Consider the following 17,922-nt stretch of genomic DNA (forward strand, 5'->3'; position numbering starts at 1 on the left):
TCATGTCAAAGGGGCAAACAAAACTGACATTTAGTCTACAATCCTTGCACGACCTACACTTTTTTCTGTTATCTCGCTCTTTTGGTAGTCTCCAATTTTAACTTGAGATTTTGGAAACCAGATCTAAATTTAAGTTCAGGTGTGGAATAGAACCTTGTGGGAGCAGGCGGAGGCAAGACTAAGAAATTAGTCTCATGCAGATCTCTACCCTGCTCTCAAACTTCAGCTGTTGAGAAGAAGTGGATATGATGGAGCAAAATGAAGCAAACATTAAGGCCCAATCCTAAATCTACCCCTTAGCCTTTACCCTTACCCCTACCCCTCATTTTCCGCATACCCGTGAAGGGGTAGTGGCGTCCCAATTCTCTTTAGCTTGAAGGCGTAGGGCTAAGGGCAAGGGGTATACACCCCTTCAAATGAAGATTTTTAGGACCACACTCGAAACCAAGGGGTAGGAAAAATTCCCCAGAATACACTAGCTCCAGCTACACTCGGAAGTAAGGAGATCCACTAATAAGTATTATTTGTTATTATAACTAATTTTTACAACAAACAAACACATGATTTAATATATTCATAACCGCGTTTGTGTTTTACCGTCATGCTTTTTAACAAAAAACGCTACAATAAAAACGGCTAAATTTCACAATCTATAATCTATAATAATAACTCCTGTACAGCAGTCCCACAACATTCTGAGAAGCGCTGCTTGGCGCCGCGACACGGCGCACATGACAGTTTAAAGTATCACACACCAGACGCGCACATGATTCGAATGATTTTTAACATGAAACTAATCAGATGGCAAACTTGATCGAACTCTAGAAAAGACGCAATATGCAAATGACCCCTAAAAGGCCGCCATCATTTGTGATCTCCAGCAGTTAATCTTCTTGCACAGACATAGTGGATTCACCTGATTTGTTGACAAATGGGTTGCGGCAGTTTGTGGGTCCTTCACTGGGACTTTTTCCCTTAGCAAATAAACTTTCCAAAGACGTCTATTTCTTACTCAGTTTGGTGCTTGTGGGTTAAATTTGGGCGCTCAAGTGATGAGATGCAACAGAGAAAAAACATCAAAATAAAATATTTTTCAAAATAAAAGACCGTTCAGACTTGGATAATAAATAAAACAAAAAAACTTAATGGTTTCTTGTGTGGCCCGGTACCAAATGATTCACGGAATGGTACCAGTCCGCGGCCCAGTGGTTGAGGACTACTGTTATAAAGGTGTGGGAAATGCAACAGATGTGATCCACAGAACAACGGAAATTAATGCAGTGCTTCTTGTCTGGTCCTGTTGAGTCTTGGCCTAACTTATATCGTAACTTCATCAGGCAATGAAGACCACTGATTTTAAAGAACACAGATCTTAAATGCTGTGATTTTATAATGGCATGACAGTTCACCGAAAGCACTTAAGCTGGCTTACTAAAAATGAAAAGTCCCTGTGCAAATCCAGGAAATAAGTAGAGAATAGGTCACTTTTTTTCCTCAGAAAACTTATTTCTAAAGGTGCTGTTGACTTAAAATGTTTAACCAATGTTGGTAATAACCAAAGAAATCCATAAATGCAAAGAAAACAAAACTTATTAGTTTACAAATTAAGTTATGTGTAATAAAATGAAATAAGTATGTATTAAACACATGAAGAAAGGGAGGTGTATAAAAGCAGTGAAAGCCCAGACAGCGGCTGAAATCTCTTAGAAGTTCTTCAGCAACCATAAATTCTTAATAGCTGCTCCAAAACACAGGCAAGAAAATTCTCAAATGACTTCAGAGAAAGAAAATAAAGCTGTAGAATGGGCCGGTCAAACATCTGCCTTGAAATGTTTCTTGTATTGTTTGGATTTTTACCAAAATTTGATTCAATTCTCATGTCAACAGCTCCTTTAGAGATATCATTCCCAGGAAAAATAGCATGACGTGTTCAATACTTAATTCCCCTGCTGTAAACCATTACTTTGTATTCTCCACGAGCAATTTACTCACAGTCCACCTTGAAGGATCTCCCCGTGTAACCTCAGGAGATGTCGCACTGTTGCAACAAAACTTTGGCTGGTGTCAGACTGGTTAATGCGATTCCGACTGGCACTTTACCTCGGACTGAGAGCGGGGAGGTGTGTGACATGTAAGGAAGCCTTTAAAAATACATTCACAAAGAGCTTTTAGCAGACCCTGCACCAAAGCGCTGTAGCATCAATCGCACACGGCGACAAGCTCTCTCTCTGCCACTATGACAAGTGCGCTGTTTCCGAGTGTCCCTATCTTTAATTTAAACAGTAGTTTGCATACAATCTTGTAAAACTCCAAATGCACTTTATGGTACAATCCAAGAGTCGCAAGATTTTGCCTCCTACAGTGTGTAAAAATGTAGTCTCTCAATCCTGTTCATGCCAAGAACAATAACTATAAATTTTAATACTCTAGTTCTATCAAAATGCATGTTCTAACTTCACAATTCCATCAGTAAACAACACATACACACAGAAATAATCACGCTCAGGGTGTTCACACGATTTTTTTCACAACTAAAAACCTTGAAAACAGCTTTTTTTGGTGGTTGAAAAAAAAAAGAATTTACAAAAATTTGGACAATTATATATTTGTAGTCCCTGTGTAACCTAAAATGAGATTTCATGCAAATAAAATGATGAAATTAATAAAAATTATTATAAAATTTTGATGTCTGGCGCATTTGTTTTATCATAAGCATTAGCAAGTTCATTCATTCATTCATTTTCCTTTCGCTTACGCCCTTTATTAATCTCAGGTCGCCACCGCGGAATGAACCGTCAACTTGTCCAGCATATGTTTTACACAGTGGATGCCCTTCCAGCTGCAACCTATCTCTGGGAAACATCCATACACACTCATTCACACACATACAAAACAGACAACCCACTTCACTTGTACCACAGGTCTTTGGACTGTGGGGGAAACCGGAGCTCCCGGAGGAAACCCACGTGAACATAGGGAGAACATGCAAACTCCACACAGAAACGTTAATTGACCCAGCCGAGGCTCAAACCAGTGACATTCTTGCTGTTAGGTGACAGCACTACATACCGTCCCACCGCATCACCCACATTAACAATATTTCCTTCGCATTTTACACAAAAAATGTGTAATTCTCTTTCAATGAGAACCATTAGCTCTGTGAATGTTTGGTTTTTAGTCAGTTTGAAGAATTATAAAGTCTGGGTTGTTTCCAGGTAGTGCTTTAATGGTATCCCAGCAGGCACAGGACGTCAACATGATGTCAGATTGAAGTTGTACCCCAAGGTCGTGGAGATGTTGCATTTCGTTTGGAAATGCAAATCAGGTTGACGTCAGAATCCAACATCAGGCCGATGTCAATGTCCAACGTCCAACCTAAAATCAACCAAATATGAACGTCTAAAGATATTACAGCTTGACCTTGTGTAGACATTAGTACTATGACGTCTATCAGATGTTAAATTTCGTTTGCCATCCCTGATAAATATATTTCATTATTTGATGTCAATATGACGTTGGTGTAAGATGTCGGCTGGACATTGGATTTTGGTCTCTTTCCAACCTAAAATCAACTAAATATCAATGTCATTTGACGTTTTTATTAAATGTCAAAATAAGATTGTTCTTTGATGGTGGTTAGACATTTAATTTTGATCGCCTAATATCACAACCTGAATCTAATCTAATGTTAACATCTTATGATGTTGTGTGCCTGTTAAGATGTCTCAGTTTTGCTTGAGTCCATCTTTCAAAAAGTATATGTGCTATTCGCTAACGGATTTCTGGGTTTCTTCAGGTTCAGACACAACTTTTTGGACCAATGACAGGTTGTTTTTAAAGGATTACATAGTTCATCTCAAACAAAATGAAAGCCTTTTGCTTGTTTCAACCTTCATGAGTGTCTTTCTTGTTTGGACGCAAAAGAAGATATTTTGAAGAAAGCTAAAAACATGTAATAACTGACACAGAGTATCTGTTTTTCCTGCTATGGCTACAGGTTTTCAGCGTTCTTCAAAATATACTCGTATGTGTCCAAACAGAAGAACGAAACTCATGACTTGAGGGAAGCAAATGCTGAGAAAACATACACTGATGAAACATTGACAATATGACCAAGAATGTGCATTAGGAACACAAACATGTTCATTTTATTTGGACATTTTTGTGTGTGTTTGAGTCTTGTGTTGTTGTGTGGGAACCACCACAATATCCACCTAAGGGTCTTAACAGTTAATCCTGTTCTTAATGCTACCAAATGACATTCCCTTCAGAGACTCTCCCACATGGCCAAAACAAGCTTCCTCCAAAGCTTACAAAGGAAATATGACATTTACATTTGTGCGTGTTTGGCAGATGCTTTCTTACCAGTGTGGCTTACAAGAAAGCGGACGATTAAGATGACAACAACGAAAAACCTTTGTCTGAGCTTTAAATGGCATCTTTAAATGGATGTAATAATGCAAATTGGACACAAAAACAAATGTGAACACTTTCAATATAACCTGTTTGTTAATTCACAGTAAAATGATGACATCAAAATACAACTATTCATAATTATAAAGTTGATTAATTATGTTTAAGACTTGTGCTTTTCATTTGTCATTGACAACATTATTAGATTATTTGTTTTCACTGGTAAAATTGGAAATTTGTCCATTATCAGATTCCTTCTTGCATTAAATTCAACATCCTATATAGGCTTGGGTTGTTATACTGACACAGTAAACATTTATTTTCATGTACAACACTTTGTGTTTGCTATGAAAGAAAAAAAAAACATATCAAATGCTTGTCGTAATCATAACTCTAAAATGCGTTATGATCGTTTAAATCACAGGTGTCAAACTCAGTTCCAAAAGGGCCGCAGCTCTGCACAGTTTAGTTCCAACCCTAATTAAACACACCTGATCAACCTAATTGAGTCCTTCAGGCTTGTTTGAAACCTACAGGTAAGTGTGTTGGAGCAGGGTTGGAACTAAACTGTGCAGGACTTCGGCCCTCCAGGAATTGAGTTTGACAGCCCTGGTTTAAATGATGTGCGCTCAGGTTTCACTTTCACTTCCGAGTGCGGCTCATGGCTGCCGTCACTTTGAGAAAAAAACACACACATGCAAATCAAACCTCCCGCACGGCCCTTAAACGATCGCTCTGTGCAACAAGCTGAACGTTACAAACAAATTAATGAATCGCCCATTGTAAGCTTGTAGATTGCTAAAGCACTCCTTTCCCTCACACTTTCAATAATATCCATTTAAGCACAGCATCTTCATGACTCATGATGACTTTAGAATGTTTGTATTTGCTGCTGTGTTAGTGGGCGGGGCCACAGGTTTAAATTTTCCCGGGTTTATGTGCGCAACAATTGGGCGGGGCTTATGTTTCATAGCCGCGTCACGCCGAAACGGCTAAAGACTCGTTATGAAGATGATTCATTCTAACCACTATGAGTCGACTCTTTTTTTAGATGAATCAATAGTTTTAAAAACTGTCCACTTTCAGATTTAAGCCTTAGCTAGTTACTTCACTTCACTTAGAGCTGTGTTACACACTACATTAAAGGACATTTTCAAAAACCCACAACGGGGGCTCTTTAAGAATGTATTTTGTTACAACACTTCTGCAGTTTGTGTCTTATAGCAATGGTCCCCAACCACCGTGCCGCGGACCGGTACCGGTTCGTGGAACAATTGGTACCGGGCCACATGAAAAAATCATACATTATTGCTGTAGAAATATTCCTCCCACGACTTGGTTTCTTCCACTAACCCCCGCCATCTCACGTGAAATGGTCTATGCCAAAATCCATCACGGAGCGCGAAGAACGTAGTGGTTGTTGATAGTTTAAAGTTATAAAACAGGTATTATAGAGTCCAAATCAGCAGAGCATTTAAGGATCGTGCATATAACGTTGTGTGTGCGTGCATCGCTAAGTACCCGAAATCATTGCAATATGTATCTATATGAAGTTTTACATAATCATACTCATTAGGGCTGTAACATGCCAATGCATACATTTAATCCGGCAATATTATTGTTAATATGTTCGACAGTTGAGATGTTTGGCACAGATGTTATGTATTTGATGCATATAAACCTTGATTGAAACATAATCAGACCGCTATAGTGCGCATGCGCTAGTTGCATTGTGTTGTTTATGATTAACCTGGATGCACGAGCGCAGCCCCTTCCACCCCCCAACCAGTCCGTTGTAAAATTTACAACTGTTGACCGGTCTGCGGTGATAAAAAGGTTGGGAACCACTGTCTAATAGTGAAGGAGAAGCTCTGTTTGTATGTTCTGGAAATCATCAGTTCTCCCACTGAGGTTCATTAGTGCTGTGTCTGACATCCATTTGTAATGAGCACCTGTTCGGGTCACTCCTAATTTCTTTGTGTAGATGCTAAAGTTGCGATCGTTTGTGCGTTCGGCAGTGTGTGCATGCTCCCATCCATCCCGAAGGCCTCCGCATTCATTTATATTCATAATTTCCGCCATCTTAATTAGGTCTGATTTAGTATTTAGCCCAGAGGTGCTGTTGTTTGTGTTACGCCATTTTACCGCTTGTTAAATGTTAATGGAGTTTTTTTTTTTCTCCCGCTCATTATTATTCCTCTACATTTCATTTAAACCTAATTAATATCGCACTCTGAAGATCTCTGCATGAATGATATCTTCAGGTGTTGATGCTGCAGGATTTCTGCTGTTTGCTGACTTTCTCTGTTGTCAAATCATATGTATTCGCCCCTGAACAGCCATCTGGAGACCTGTGAGCCGTTTTGACAATTTGGAAATCAACAGCGTGATCGGCACATCCGCTAAATGCTGTAGCTGTTGGTTTGGAGAGCGTCCCATTTCTCACACATCCTTCAACGCCTCCCAGGCTGAAACTACTGTTATTTACCAGCACTTTCTGTTGCTCCAACCCCCACGGCCCACTAATGAGCAGACAGTGTAATTAGCCCTCGGTCTCTCTCTTTGGGTCCCATTAGCGCATGCTAATAGTGCAATAGCAGCTTATCCCATGCTATTAGACAGGAGAAGCAACTTTTGCCTACTTCTATAAATACTTCTACATAATGTGAGGCTCATTGGATACTCCTGGAATGTAGTGTTAGTTTGATATGCATACTCGGGTGCTTTAAGAACTTACATTTTTATTTATAAACATTCTTATGTGTCAAATAAAAAAAATAACTTAGCAGGAATAATGAAATGATGAAATGAAAAGGGATGATTTTATTCATTTATTTAGTTAAACTTTTGAGACTCACCTCAGCCATGGTATTGAGATGAGATGATTCTCTCCATAACACCACCAGTGTGCAGCATCTACTTGGATGATGCGACGGCAGCCAGAGGGCAACAGCCACAGTGCACTCAACACACACCAGCTATTGGTTAAGTGGACAGACAGTCGTACAGCCAAATTAGTGGACGGGTTGGATTGGGAGGCCATGATGGTTTAGTGCCAATAAAGGGATCTTGGCCAGGACACCTGGGTTACACCCCTACGGTTAAGGCATCAGTTGGTATAAGCAACGCATCAAGACTTCTTGCTAGGCTTTTCAACAGAGCTCTAGTTTGTTTTGTGAGTGTTACGTTATAGAACGTATTATTTGTTTGTTTATTTTATATATATAAATATTATATATATACAGATTTGTGTTTTGTTTATGCATTTGAAGTTGATGTTGTGTTGTGCGCTGTGGAGCATGCGCAGCTTTCTCTCTCTCTCCCCCTCCCTCTAGAGCTGCGCTTGATTGCGGTCCAGCCGTGTTGCGTGTGGGAGCGTATATAAGCTGGAGGAGAGGAACAATGGGGAGATCTTTCTGCTCGGTGCAGGTCGTAAATCTCCGTCGTCGTCGTCGTCGCCACTGTTGTTCCGAGCGTCTCCATTCTCCTGCCCCAAATTGTTGGTTGACTTGGTGTGAATTGATCGATTTCTGTTACTGATTACTACTGTTACTAATTTAATTATTTTCTAAAACGGCTCTCTGTTAAATCTGAACCTATTGGCTTTTCTGATTAAATATTTATATATATATTATTTTTGGTTAGAAACAGAAGCGGTAGGTTGGGAATCGCCATTTACTTTAAAACGTTTTCTCCTGGTTTGTGGCAGCAAGGGAGAAAGGGAAGTTTGCTGTAATTTTATTTGGGGTACTTTTATTTGAGCAGGTAAGTTAGAATTATTTCCCCGCAAGTTTATTATTTTGTTATTTTGGCCTGGATTCCCTTCCGAAGAGATGCTTCTATCTTTGTTGTCTAAGTAAATAATAAATATTGTTACTACTTGATCAGCGTTGTAATTATTGTGAGTTGGGACAGGAGAAGGGGGAAATCCTAAATTGAGTATTTGAGTTTATTTCTTTGTTTATTTACACTTGCTATTGTTCCCACCAACCCTAGACTGGTCGGGACGTAACAGTGAGTTACAATTTTTCCTGTAAATCTACACACGACTAAACCAGGAACCCAAACGCACACCCCCATACTTGCTTATGCAAGTCAGAGCTATCTCATTTCACAGATATGAGGCCTTAAGCATGTTACGCTCACCATAAAATGTATAAAAAATCTGTATGAATCCCACAGACCTTTGGTAAAGTTGTAATATCCAACAAGTGATTTATGAATTCCTCCTCTGATTTCCCCATCCTCCATACACTGAGGTCTAATTACTCTCAGCGGTCTCTCTTTTTTGCTTCTGTATGTGCCCCGTTCAAATTGATGTGCATAATTTATTTACCTCCCGACAGTTTTTGCATAAGAAACACAGAACCACTGCATAACCTAGCTGCATTCGCTGTCTGGATATGCTAATTCGCTGAACACTCCGTCGTGACTCGCTTTTGTTTGTCATCAAGAAGTTTGGCTGTGAATACGGGAACAGGCCGTGGCTTTGCTCTCTATTGCCATGTTTTAATATTCGTTTTATGGCCAGCCTAAAGAGCCTCAGCCAACTTCCAAGTGTGCCCTAATTTTACTTACAACAAAAACTCATAAATAGTTTATATCTCTTGTTTTACTTTGCATTTAATATGCCGTTTATACTTTGTCATAAATAAACAGTGGGGAAAATGTGTAAATGTGTTGGTCAAAATACTCTCACACAAAAAAACTCAACACAGGCTCATTCTGAAAACGCAGTCCTGTGGACGTTTCTGGAGTATGCGAATTTTGTAGCCGGAGGTATGTATGACTGCTTTTGTTTTTTTAAACGAATGCTACAGGCGGTATGACGTCGTTTCTTTTCGCGCTTGCCAGCTGACCACTTACCACTGAGTGGAGGGCTTTACCGCTGCAACCAGTCTGTCCATTTAGCTCATCGTGTACGTTGGCTGACTTGAGACGCCAGAGAGGAGTTGACCACGATGATGACCACAGGGTTCAAGTTTTGGGGAAGAGCGGTTCCAGGAATCAGGTGAGACAAAAACAAATTCAGTAAATAAAATAAACAAGTAAATATCAGGGTGACAATGAGGTAAAATCAGAAAACGAGGTAAAAATCTGACGAGGGCTTTTCTTTTTCTGGACGGCTTTTGTAAATCGTTGGTTGGGTTTAGGGAAGTAAGCGGGTGGGTGTGTCTGTTGATAAAATTAGTTGGGTTTAGGGAAGGAGGAGGGTGGGTCAGTCAATTGGTCGGCCGGCCAGTCAGTCAGTCAGACGGTCGGTCATCAGATTTGCGAAAACAAAAACTGCAAAAATACGTACCTCCCGGGATGTATTTCGCGGTCTCCAGAAACGTCCAAGGGACTACGTCTCACGTTTTTATTATTTGACATAATTTATTAACAATACTTGAGTATGTTTAATTATAAAACATTATGTTTTTGTCGACTTCAAAATTTTATGATCAATTCTCTCTCTTTGTCTAGCTTTAGGATCATTAGTGAAATTTACTAGCAATTTCAGGATGTTTTTTCAGTTCAGTATTATATTTTCAATAATTATGTACTATAAACTCCTAATTTTAGTTAAAAAAATAAATAAATAAATTTAAAAAATTAGGTTTATATTTTTCAATTTCTTTTAACCATTTGGTAAATTTCTTAGAAAATTGTGGACAAATATCATTTAAATATAAATTTTCAGCATATTGTTAGCTGTGTTAATAATGTGACCAAACAAGAGAGATTGCTGCTAATTTTATGTTTGCTGGAAGCTAAACAAGTTATTGTGCTCTTGAAAAAAAGAAGACAGTCCCAGAAATTTTTTGTTTGCTAAATAAACAAATTTGAAAAAACCTTTGTTCATTTCTATGACAATGTTTAAAAATCTGTTTTATTATTATTATTATTATTATTATTATTATTATTATTATTATTATTATTATTACTACTACTACTACTATTATTATTTATTACTATTACTATTGTTATTGTTATTATTATTTTTATTTTTATTATTTTTTGAAAATGTATTATTATTAATAATAAGTAGGCGAGGCAGTGGCGCAGTAGGTAGTGCTGTCGCCTCACAGCAAGAAGGTCGCTAGGTCGCTGGTTTGAACCTCGGCTCAGTTGTCATTTCTGTGAGAGGTTTGCATGTTCTCACTGCCTTCGCACAGTCCAAAGACATGTGGTCAAGGTGATTTGGGTAGGCTAAATTGTTCGTAGTGTATGAGTGTGTGTGTGAATGTGTGTGTGGATGTTTCCCAGAGATGGGTTGCTTGCTGGTTAAGTTGGAGGTTCATTCCGCTGTGGCGACCCCAGATTAATAAAGGGACTAAGCCAACAAGAAAATGAATGAATTATTATTATTATTATTATTATTATTATTATTATTATTATTGTTATTATTATTATTATTGTTATTATTGTTATTATTATTATTATATGTACTAATGACTTCAGATTATATTTTTCTATGTACTGTTTTTTGTGTATTCACACTCCATATGAATAATTTCTGGTAATAATGTTTCAGACTGCTAAATGAACCAGATACACCACAAGAAAATAAAACAATACCTTACAAGAAACTAAAAAGACTGTAAACCAATATAGAGGTCATTCATAAAGCACATAATTAAAAAGACATGTCATTAAAGTCCTGAATTAAGTATCTTCATTGTGTGCAATGAATGCATGTCAGAATGACAACGCTGGCATACTCATGCACTAAACAGTCTATAAGCATGCAAGAGATCAATACATGTTCCATCGTACTAGTTATGAACATAATCTCTGCTGGGTTAATGAACAGAACGAGTGTTTTCAGCACCCCGGGCACCATCCCACCTCTCACATTTAGGGACAGCGCCTCCCATAATCCAGAAATTAATATTTCACAGGGCCACAACGCCCATCAGACAAATGCGTGTGGACGTCCCGTCAATACGTGGCTGAAAGATTGATGAAATATGATGGCTGTGGGCAGGCCATGAACCTGTGTGAGGGGGCGTTGATACACAAGGCTATTTTGAGTGAGTTTTATATATTTTAGCTGCGAGCCAGAGTCGGGTAGGCAGGCGCACGTCATGCTTTCCTGGAAAATTATAGAGCCAACGGCTTCAATGCGACAGACTTGTCTTCTCAATAAGAAATTTACTGGATGCACAACTGTGATGATCTGATTTATCTGTAAATATCCACTCTGGCTTTTCATATACAGTCTGAATTATTAGCCCCACACTGTTTATTTTTTCCCCCAATTTTTGTTTAACGGAGAGAATATTTTTTTCAACACATGTCCAACTCATTTCTAATAACTGATTTATTTTATCTTTGCCATGAAGACAGTACATAATTTTTTTTTTTTTAAGATACCAGTATTCAGCTTAAAGTGACACTGAAGACTTAACTAGGTTAATTTAGCAAGTTAAGATAATTAGGCAAGTCATTGTACAGCAGTGGTTTCTTTTGTAGTCAATATATATATATATATATATATATATATATATATATATATATATATATATATATATATACACACATATATATATATATATATACACACACATATATATATATATATATATATATATATATATATATATATATATATATATATATATATATATACACATATATATATATATATATATATATATATATATATATATATATATATATATATATATATATATATATATATACACACACACACACACACACACACACACATATATATATATATATATATATATATATATATATATATATATATATATATATATATATATATACACACACACACATATATATATATATATTTTGCTTAAGGGGGCTAATAATATTCACCTTCAAATGATTTTAAATAAATAAAGCAATAAAGCTGCTTTTATTCTAGCCGAAATAAAACAAAAAATATTTATAGAAGAAATCCAGAAGAACAAATACTATAGGAAATATTGTGAAAAATTACTTGCTCTGTTAAACACAACCCAGGCTCATTCTGATTACGTACCCTTGTATACATTTCTGGAGAGCGCCGAATACGTCCCAGGAGCTACTTTTTTGCAGTTGTTTTTATTTTGCTAATCTAAAATCCCACAGGTGGACAAATCTAAACTTGTTTTTATTAAAACAAACATAATTATGCATATAATAAATAATACTGCTATTAATAATAACATCACACAAATGCTTGTCATGAATAAACTGTAGAAAATAATAATTTTTGTAACATTTAAATCCTTTAATTGTTTTCATATGCAAACATAATTGTGTACTGCTGTACATCCTGTGTGTATTCAGCAATGTGTAAGCATTTGGACGTGCATAGCATACCTCACGTGCTCTGCTCTGGACTTTAGACCAGCTTTTAGATGGTCAATGGTGTTGTCTATGTTAGTTCCTCAAAATAGCAACGCACGAACAATGTGCCTTAACACACCTCCCTTTATAGACCAGCACACCCATGAGTCCACAAAGTGGTGCAAATGGATGTACTATTTAAACAGTGTGACGCAAAACGTGAAAATTAGTTGCGCTGGTCTAAAAATAACAACAAATTGTGCACATCTTGCACATTACAGTCGGGTATATGATAGGGCCCATCATGTGTTTTGGTGTTTCGTAACCCTTTAACTGTCATGGTAAAACAAATGAACGTTAATGCTTACCGTTTGCAAAATATCTTCTTCTGTGTTCAACAGAAGAAACTCACAGTGATCTGAAACAAGACAATAGAGACTACATGATGACTCCTTAAAAAAACACTAAGCTATTGAAGAGTCAATTGACTGATTAAAAAGATCTGTCTTAAAACAATGTTTGCTACACACATCGGACAATGCTACAGTGATTTACTTCACAACAAGTGATGAATCGCATCAGGAAAGCAGAAACAGCACGAGCGCTGGCATCCAATAGCTCATGATCTAGAGGACACTGAGTAAATAAGTAATGTGATGATTTAACTGCAAGCATCGCGAGCACTGATTGCCTCTTTACAAATGATTAACATGCCTCTTCGGCTAAAATTAGCATGCCAATGTGTACAATTAATTAACAATCTATTAGCTGAAATGTCATTACACACTCCATGTACTCTTTCCTGGTGCTGATGAAGCAATTTCTGAATTTATCCACATACATATCAAAGCAGATGGATGCAGACGTAATTAGCAAAGACAAACTCATTTCCGACTGTAAAAATGCCCATGCACAGTTGGAAAAATCTGACATTGCAATAGTTTGTATATTGCGATATGAATATAATTTTACCAGATGAATTGAGTAGCTCTGATTGAGAAGATGATCAAATCTTTTTCTATGGAGTGCGTTTGCATAAGTCATAATAATTAACAAGCATATGCACTCACCGGCCACTTTATTAGGTACACCTGTCCAACTGTTCGTTAACGCAAATTTTTAATCAGCCAATCACATGGCAGCGCATCAATGGATTTAGGCATGTTGACACGGTCAAGACGATCTGCTGCAGTTCAAACAGAGCATCAGAATGGGGAAGAAAGATGATTGAAGTGACTTGGTGGGCTGGTCTGAGTATTTCAGAAACTGCTGGGATTTTCACGCACAACCATCTCTAGAGTTTACAGAGTATAGTCTAACAATGAGAAAACATCCAGTAAGCGGCAGTACTGTGGGCACAAATGCCTTGTTGCTGGTGGTGTAATGACATGGGGGATATTTTCTTGGCACATTTTGGGCCCATTAGTACCAACTGATATTATTAAAAAATCGTGTCAGCCACAGCCTACCTGAGTATTGTTGCGGACCATGTCCATCCCTTTATGACCACAGTGTACTCATCTACAAATGGCTACTTCCAGCAGGATTACACAACATAAAGCTCTTATCATCCCAGACTGGTTTTTTAAACATGACAATGAGTTCACGGTACTCAAATGGCCTCCACAATCACCAGATATCAATCCAATAGAGCACCTTTGGAATAGGGTGAAACAGGAGATCATGAATGTGCAGCTGACGATTCTGCAGCAACAATGTGATGCTGTCATGTCAATAGGGACCAAAATCTCTGAGAGATATATTCATTACCTTTGTTGAATCTATGCCAAGAAAGATTAAGGCAGTTCTGAAGGCAAAAGAGGGGCCAACTCGGTACTAGTAGGGTGTACCTAATAAAGGGGCCAGTGAGTGTATAAATACAAAAAAGCAAATATAAAAGTTAAATAAACAGTAATTTATGGTTTTCTGGAGAGTCTAACAGTAAAAAGAATAATATTTTTATTTTTTAATCTCCAATAATAAATCTGATCCTGCAATGTGACTATTGCAGATAAACACTGCGATTTCGATGCTGTTTTGCCCTATAAAATATATTACAATCTTGTGTTAATTCTTTAAAATTGTGCTAGGTTTACTATTAATTAAATGGTAACTTGTTGAATAATAAGTATTTTTTAAAGAAGTATAACAAAAGATTGCATTATATTACATTTAAAGGTGCAGCATGTGGGATTGACACCTAGTGGTTGAAATAGGTACTGCTGTCCAAATTCAAAAAGCTTTTTTTTTTCCACCGGAATCTCATCCTTTGACTTGAAGCACATGCGGGTTGCCAGATTGACAACACCAACAGATCATAAGAATGCCTGAACATGGAGCCTTAAACTGTAAACTGATCAGCTAATGTTTACGTGTGTAAAATTTGAATTGTTTCCAAAATAAAAAACATCTTTTTTTCTACAAACAAAACATAGAAATAAACATATACAGCATATGAGTATTTCTACCAAAATGTCTAGTGCATTAAGACAGGAGAAATGTGTCCAACAGGTTTTTATCAAGCCCACTCAACTGCATGGAACACACATTGTGTGTATGCTTTACTAAAAAGATAGGTCTTTAATCTAGTTTTGAGCTGAGAGAGTGTGTAAACCTAGGACATTATCAGGAAGGCGATTCCAGAGTTTAAGAGCCATAAATGAGAAGGCTCAACCTTCTTTAGTAGACTTTGCTATTCTAGCCCTGAGTTTTGAGATCTTAAAGAGCGGGTTCGATTGTATGGAGACAGAAGGTTGGTTGAATAAGCAGGAGCTAGATTATTTAAAGCTTTATAGGTAAGAAGTAATTTGCATTACTGAAAGCAGGAAAGAGACTGAACTAGTAAGCAGTATCTTCATAATATTGTTTAATTAAAATACATGATCAATAAATAAATAGGTCTTGAGGATTTTTACAAGGGAAGGCATTATCTACACATAATATAAATTCCCAATTAGAAAAAATACTACAAACAATAAAACACATGAAAGTCATGAAAATACTTCTATCGAAAAAAAAAATTGCTTAAAGGGGCTAATAATTTTGTCCTTTAAAATAGTGTTTAAACAATTAATAACTGCTTTTATTCTAGCCAAAATAAAACAAATATGACTTTCTCTAGTAGAAAAAATATTGTAGGACATACTTAATAAAAATATATTTAATAAAAATGTCCTTGCTCTGTCAAACATCATTTGGGAAATATTTAAAAAAGAAAAAAAATTCAAAGGGGGGCTAATAATTCTGACTTTCTTTCTTTCTGGAGCATCAGTGAAGGTTTGAACAATATTAACTTATAACAATATTTTATAATCAAAAGGGAACTTAACAGGCAGCCAGTGTAAGGAGGATAGAATTGGGGTGACATGATCATATTTTCTAGACCTGGTAAAAACTCTGGCAGCTGCGTTTTGCACTAACTGAAGTTTATCTATAGAGGATACTGTGTTGCGGAGGTCACATGTTTTGTGTTCACATATATTAAGGCAGCCTTTGTGACTGAAATAAAATAGTTTTATTCTTTAGCTTTTTCTGTGTAAAGTGCTTTGAGATTCACCTTTAAAGACGCTATCAAATATAACATTTATTATTAGAATCATTATTATTAAATAAGCTGTGTTTTCTACCAAGGCAACCCCAGATGCTGAAATATAATTGGTTAAACTGTATAATTGGTCTGCAAACATATTATGGTTTAGAAGAGTCAAAACTGTGCATACAGCACCAATAAAAGTAACTTTCCAAACGACTGTGACCTCAGCGCTGGACTGCTGCACCTCTTTCTTTATCTCGACAGCAGAGAGGAAAAGGTGAAATAGCTGAATAAAAGAGGAAAACAGGACGGTCTCTGGAGATTCACTTCATATCTGAAGGTTAGCTCTGCCATTTTATGCCGATATAAGTCGGCTGCTTGATTCAATTATTCCATAAAGCCTCTGCCTGCAATTAATTTACATGCCAGGCATTGCCAACAAGATTGAGGATCCTTTGACCTTCTTTTACACTCTGTAAAACGCTCTATACAAATAGCTTTCTGCTATAATTACTTGGCTAAATGCAGGTTTCAATCTTCTGCTCATTTCATCACTCACTCCTGAGGCTCTAGATGCTCTTCTCTACCAAGACTCTGAAATCGAATTGATACCAACACCCATGCTTTGCTCATTAGTCAAATATTGTTTCTAATGGGATAGTTCACTCAAAACTAAAAATTTGTTCATTCTTTAAAATATCTTCATTTATGTTGAACAGAAAAAGAAAAAAAAACTTATATAGGTTTGGAACCACTTGAAGGTGAGTAAATAGTGACAGAATCTTCAAGTTCCTGGATTAACATGATGTGGAGTCAGGTAAGGATACAAATGAACTTAATTAGTAGCAACTACAATGCAAAAAAAAATAAAAATTAAATAAAAAAATCCCCACACAATTCATTCATGTTATCACATGGTCAGTGTATCTTTTAGTCATTGGATTTTCATTTTAGAAACCGAAATTGAAAAACGAAAAATTCATTTTTTTTTTTCGTTTTAAAATTCAAAAACGAAAATCAAAAAACACATTAAGTTTTAATTTTCGTTTTTTAATTTTAAAACAAAAATCAAAAAACGGCTCATTTTCAATGTTTTTAAAATGAAAATCGAATGACCAAAATATACACTAACCCTACACAGACTTATTATGTTAACTTAACAAATAAAAGTGGATTGAACAAAAAACAATTAAGTTGTTCCAACAAAATCTCAAGAATTGTGTTGTTGCAGCTCATTTTAAATAAGTAGTTTGAACAGCAGCACATCATTTTTTAAGCGCACTACATGCGCCAGGACTAACAACAAAGCCATACATCACACTTTTGAATTCTAATATACTTTTACAAAACAACTGTGACCATGTGATCCCTATAAATCTGCATGCTTTAGGACTAAAACTTTATTTAGTGAATCACTTTTGATTTTTATATTAATATTTTGCTTTTTATGTTTCAGGAGGTAAAACTCTGTATTTAGGACAGACCCCGAGCAGGATGCAATGCTAGTTTTAAAGTTAGTCTTATAGCAATACATTAAAAAAAGAAAAAGAAAATGAATGATATTTCCACCACTGTCATTTTTACTGTCAACATTGAGATCATATAATGTGATATTATGCATAATACATAACTTGAGGTATGATGAGAATGACACTGTTGGGAATTTTTAGAATGACAATAAAAAAACA

General features: G+C 36.5%; 1 long non-coding RNA gene across 1 annotated transcript in view; it reads right to left on the reverse strand.

Moving 5' to 3' along the window:
• Positions 1-2,395: 2,395 nt before the first annotated feature.
• The window catches only part of LOC141378686 (uncharacterized), a 28,461-nt gene continuing 12,934 nt past the window's right edge, over positions 2,396-17,922 (reverse strand). The window contains exons 2-4 of the long non-coding RNA XR_015515440.1: positions 13,071-13,120; positions 7,272-7,391; positions 2,396-3,375 (exon numbers count right to left, since the gene is read on the reverse strand). This is a non-coding gene — a long non-coding RNA (uncharacterized LOC141378686). The remainder of the gene's footprint in view (positions 3,376-7,271; positions 7,392-13,070; positions 13,121-17,922) is intronic.

This window comes from Danio rerio, chromosome 18 (assembly GCF_052040795.2).
Source record: "Danio rerio strain M-AB ecotype USA chromosome 18, GRCz13ab, whole genome shotgun sequence".
Classification (NCBI taxonomy): Eukaryota; Metazoa; Chordata; class Actinopteri; order Cypriniformes; family Danionidae; genus Danio; species Danio rerio.